The 6,065-nt window shown below is 46.4% G+C and overlaps 1 pseudogene; it reads left to right on the top strand.

Moving 5' to 3' along the window:
* The first annotated feature begins 1,087 nt into the window (after window positions 1–1,087).
* Window positions 1,088–2,715, top strand: LOC122732321 (annotated as a pseudogene).
* Window positions 2,716–6,065: the final 3,350 nt, after the last annotated feature.

Below are 6,065 nucleotides of genomic sequence, written 5' to 3'. Positions count from 1 at the left end.
GCACTGGCCCTGGATTCAGGAGTACCTGAGTTCAAATCCAGCCTCAGACACTTAACACTTACTAGCTGTGTGACCCTGGGCAAGTCACTTAACCCCAATTGCCTCACTAAAAAAAAAAAAAATTAAAAAAAAAAAAGATAAAGGATTAAACCAGGATAAAGTGCTTACTTTCAAATGTGGGGAGGTGATACATGTGTTCCCTCTAAAATCTACCATCATCAGCATCCAAAGGGTGAGCTAATTATACAAAGAATTGTAAAGAATTCATTGTTATTTGAGGTTTGTATGGTGCACACTGACCCAGAGCTCCACAAACTCCACGGTGCTCCACCCATTGGTTGTAGCCGTTGCCATGGCGCTGGCACTTCACCTCATCACCACTGGCTGCCTACATGGGCCTGGCAAAATTATAATGATTGGAAGCCTAGTGAGGGCAGTCATGTGACTGTCAGAGTGGCCAGACAATTGGTTGGGGGTTGTGTGGGGTTTCTGGGAACGGAAATCGTCATTCTAGCTGGAAGCTGGAAGGCGACAGGAGGTCTCCTGTGTATACTCAGCTGATTCCTGAGCAGTGGTATTTTTCAAGTTGTATAATTTCCCTTTCCCCATTTTATTTCCTTTCCCTTGATCCTACTGATCCTGTTTGTGTCTTTTTTTTTAAAGTTCGTTCTTGTTAAAATAAATCCTGTTCTGTTTTGAGGAAGGCTGCCAGTCTCCTTCCTTGCCCCAATATTGCAGCTAGCCACTTAGCTAACACTCCCCAATTAAAAAATTGGTTCCCACAGAATGGAAGTGATTATATTATGTTTTAATTATCTTAAGTAAAGAATGGAAGCCCCCCACCACCACCACCATTGCCCCCATGGCCGCAAGTGAGAGGAAGGAGCTCTCTGGGCACGTGGTCCAGTCCACTCTGAGGAGGCTAACGGCCTGCAGGAAAGTTCCCGAAACCCAAGCTCCAGTCACCGCCAGGGAGCCGCCCTTCCCCGCCCCCCCCCAGCCGCCTCTGCCGCCAGTCCGAGGTGCCTTGGCGACCAGAGCCAACGCCAGGCCCCTGGATTTTCCAAATAAGCAGAAGAGGAGACGATGGAACTAGGATACCATGGAACAGAAGGTGATCCCTGGAATGCCGACTGTCATCCCTCTTGGACTTACCAGGGAACAAAAGAGTTTATATAGTGCAGACAGAAGACCTGACTCGCAAACTGAGCACTGGAGACCTGGGCATCCACCCTAACCCTGAGGACAGGTCCCCTTCTCCTGAGCCCTTTTACAATAGCATGGGGAAGTGACTCAACACGAGGGAATTTAGGACCTGGAAGAAGCAAGACACAACCTTGTTATCCCTGAGATGGTGGCACTCAACTCTGTTTGTTTTGGGTTTTTTGGTCAGGCAATTGGGGTTAAATGACTTGCCCAGGGTCACAAAGCTACTAAGTGTCAAGTGTCTGAGGCCGTATTTGAACTCGGGTCCTCCTGAATCCAGGGACAGTGCTTTATCCACTGTGCTACCTAGCTGCCCCTGGCGCTCAACTCTAACTTCAAACCACCTGCAGATTACAAACCTCCAGCAACCCGGGTAAGCGTCAAGGTGATGATACCACAAGAGGAGTATCCAGAAATCAACTTTGTGGGACTTCTCATTGGGCCCAGGGGCAACACCTTGAAGAATATGGAAAAGGAATGCAATGCCAAGATTATGATCCTGGAGAAAGGGCCCGTGAAGGAAGGAAGGGTTGGGTGCAAGAATGGCCAGATGCTGCCGGGGGAGGAGGAACCCCTCCATGTCCTAGTTACTGCCAATACCATGGAAAATGTCCAAAAGGCAGTAGAGCAGCCCCGAAACATTCTGAAGCAGGACATCAAAACCCCAGAGGACCAGAATGACTTACTGAAGATGCAGCTTCGAGAGTTAGCCCGCTTAAATAGCACTCTCCGGGAGGTTGACAACAGGATTTTAAGACCATGACAGAGTCCTGAGACCCACAGCATCACCAAATATCACCAACTGCACCAAATGTGGAGGGGCCGGGCACATTGCTTCAGATTGCAAATTCCAAAGGCCTGGTGACCCACAGTTAGCCCAGGACAAATCGCGCATGGCTCCTGTCCCAGCTTCGGCTGGCTCTTCCTCTGGGCCTGCCACCACACCTCTGGCCAGTACGCCTCAACCTGATGTCCCTGCCAACAATCCGCCACAGCCGTCTCTCATGTCCACTACCCAGAACCGCCCACCGTGGATGAACTCGGGACCTTCAGAGAATCGTCCACACCATGGAATGCATGGCGGAGGAGGCGGGGGCCGTGGAGGTGCACCTCACGACTTCTCACAACATCTACTGCGCAGTGTGACAGGTGGGCATGGTGGTCATCCTATGCAGCACAACCCTAATGGGCCCCCACCCCCTTGGAATGCAGCCGCCACTGCCACTGATGAACCAGAGGCCCCACGCACCCGGGCACCATGGCCCTCCTCCAATGGGTATGATGCCGCCTCCGCCTATGGGCATAAGGCAGCCGCCGCCTCCCAGTGGACAACCCCCACCCACTCCCTCTGGCCCTCTTCCCCCACGGCAGCAGCAGCAGCAACCTCCGCCTCCCCCGCCGCCAAGCAGCAGTATGGCTTCCAGTACCCCCTTGCTATGGCAGCAAAGATCCATCCCCGAGGCCGTGGCCCGCGCCACGCGAGTGAGGACTTACCCCGCCCATTGGTGACCCTTCCGGGAAGACATCCTCAGCAGCGCCTCTGGTGGACGGGATGGTTCGGCAAAGCAGCCTGACATTTTTGTGGACGGAATCGGAACACGCTGGCTCCGTATCTTGAATTTTTTTATTAATTTGTTTTTCTTCTTTTCCTCTGCATTTCCTTTTTTCTTCCTTTCCTCATACTCCATCCAAGGAGATACTGTCCCCGGTCTTCCGCTGCAATTAGCCCGCTTTTTCTTCTTTCCAGGTCTAGACCGTTGACTTTCTGTAGCGGAGGGAGTAAATGGAGATTTTTCCCCATCGTGGGCTGGGTAGAAAGGGCATCAGGGACCCAGCGCCAGGCTCCTCACTTCTTGGCTTGTAGGGGTTTTAGAGAGCGCCTGAAGATGTTGTGTCCAGCCCCTCACGGACCCCCTGGCGAGGGCAGTGGTGAGGCTTCTGCCCCCCCCCCACCACCGCCCTTTGACCCCATTTGCTCCTGCGCACAGAATGTCTTTCTTCATTTTATTTTAGTCCCAAATGTCTGAATGTTTTGTGGGGGAGGGGAGCCCAAGGAGAGGGTCCCCTCTCTGATCCCTCCCTCCCCCCTCCCCTCTTCATGAAGTGATTACGTGGACAATGATGTGAAAAGCTGCTCCCTTTTCTCACTGCTTTCTATGCAGAGATTTCTTTTGGCCTTTTATTCGGTGTACAATAAAACACTGCATTAAAAAAAATTGAATGGAAAGAGAAAGGAAAAGTAACACATTGTGATGGGGGAGGAAATATAGGGGAAATTATCTCACATAATAAGGATCACAAGTAGACATCTATACAAACAAGAAGGAAGGGAAAGAAGGAAGTAGAAGAACCTCACTATCATCTGAACTGGTTAAAGGAAGAAAAATACATACGAACACGTCATGAATTCAGAAATTCATTTCACTCAGTGGGGAAATAGGAGGAAAAGGGGGAAAAGAGGAAATTAGATGGAGGGTTGTGTAAGGGAAGGATTAGTCCTAAATAAACTCTAAGGATGGACAAAAAGTAAGTGTAGCTCTTTTTCAGGTCACAAAGAATGGGACTCAGAAGGGTGCCAATCAATTGAAAAAATGGATGAACACATTGTGGTATATAATTGTGAAAGAATATTAAAGTCCTGCACGTTTATCAGCAAAATAATCAACCAGGATTCCAGAGAAATAATATTGAGACATTATACCTACCTTGATGGGCATTGTGAAATTGTTCTTTCCTTGACTATACCTGTTTGCAATGGGGTTAGGGTGGGGTGAAACACTCAAAGGCAAGCATTCAAAATGGTTATTAAACAAAGTACTAATCAATAAAACCAAAAAGGAGAATGAAGGAGCTATACAAGGAGACTTTCAAAAGTCTACACAGACCCTGGTCAGAAGTATCAGAGAGGTTTGATGCCAGACTGATCTCTAGGAAACAAGGCCTAAAGCTGTTAGTTTCTTAACCCTAACCTGCCACAGCCACAACAGGAGATAAAATCCACCCCCAGTAGGCCACTACATATGGAGGATGATTTGAGACAGAGGCATGTGTGCAGTGCATGCACACTGGAGGGGCCCAGGAGTCCTGAAGTCACTGACAATGCTGATATCCAGCCTAGCCATGGAAAGTAACAGAGGTAGCACATGGTAAATGATTATATAAGGAGAAAGAGACACTTGGTCTTTTCCCTGCTTGCACCTTCACAGAAGTTGATGAGATGTTGGATATCACCCTGGTTTCTAACCTCCTGAAGTCCCTCTGTTACAGGTGGCATGGGTAGCTCCTGTCCTTTTCTTAGATTTAGATTTAGAGTCTACTTTAGATTCTCTAAAGAAGAGAATGGCACAAACAGAAGGCAATTATTCAATGATACAAAAGAAAATATAAAATACTCAAAAGACTGAAAATTAGACTAAGTGAATTATCTTACCTAGAAAAAAATCCATTTAAAAATTCATCAGATATTCTGAAAGCCATGACCACATACTAAGACCCTAAATATAATATTTTGAGCAATAATAAAAATGCATATCCATGAAAATTAGCAGGATAAAGTAAAAATAGAAAGAATCCAGTGGTCAACTCCAGGAAGAAACAATAAGTTAGAAAGAATCAAAATATAAAAGTTAAAATCCAGAGCTTCAAGGTCAAAGGCAAAATAATGCAGTCAGAAAGAAACAGTGCAAGTACAAAGGAACCACTGGCAGAATCATATAGGACTATATTTCAGCTACAAGAAAGAAATGGCATTTGGGGTAATCAAAGGGACTAGTCTACAGGTATGGAAACTACACCTAGATATGGAGGGTTACAACAAGAGGACAGTACCCCATCAGTGACATCAGACACACAAGATAATGAGACATCAACAAAAAAGGACAGGACACAGGAAATGAACACATAGAGAATGGGATACTGGAGACTGGGGGAGGATAGCAAAGTGAATGGAAATTGGGATTAGACTAGGTGCCACTGAGAAGTGTGAATGGAGCCAACTAACAGTAAGAAATTGAGACTCTAACTTAACGACACTGAAGAAGAATGGCGTACTAGGGATGCTGTGGGTTAGAAAGGTCACTAGGGATGAACTCCACAAGGAATGTGGATACTAATGGATTTGAATATCAGACTCTGAAAGCAGAGAGTGGTCAATACCTGCCAGGTGGCACAGTGTTTAGAATGTCAGGACTACAGTAAAGAAGACTCATCTTCCTGAATTCAAATCTAGTCTCAGACACTTACTAACTGTGTGAAACCAGGCAAGTCATTTAACCCTGTTTGCCTCAGTTTTCCCTTGAGCTTGAGAAGGCGAACAGGGTCACAAAGAGTCAGACATGACTGAAAATGACTGAACATATATACAAAGACCAAAAAGGCTCAACACTTAAAGTGGAAATAGTGAAGGGTATGGATTAATGATAGGTGAATTTGAGAAATGGATACTATAGGCTACCAGCACTGAGGAGGAAGATAATGCCAAGATTTTTTTTTTAATGTAAGGTAGTGAGGGAATGGAATAAGAACAAAATCTGAACTGGCAAGCCCAGCTTAGGAATTGTTTTCCTTTCCAGAGTAAATCATTTCAAGTTTTCCTAAGATTTGTGATATACACTTTGGAACAAGTCTTCTTGGATGCCTGGCAGAGGAGTAACATCACTGAGAAACAAGGCATGAGATCATTCAGAGTTCACTCCCTGAGAGTGAGAAAAAATTTACCCTAGTCATGAAGAGGCCAAGCACATGCTCACTCAGGTGCCCAATCTAAGGTCCCCCAAGAGCCAAACACAAGGTCAAAGAGGTATGGGTTATTTGATTTGTGTGCTTACACAGAGTCAGGGAATTTCATAATCAGCATTGAG

Source organism: Dromiciops gliroides, chromosome 6 (genome assembly GCF_019393635.1).
Source record: "Dromiciops gliroides isolate mDroGli1 chromosome 6, mDroGli1.pri, whole genome shotgun sequence".
NCBI lineage: Eukaryota > Metazoa > Chordata > Mammalia > Microbiotheria > Microbiotheriidae > Dromiciops > Dromiciops gliroides.
The sequence above is the reverse complement of the archived record's forward strand: the minus strand, read 5'-3'. Positions and strand labels throughout refer to the sequence as shown.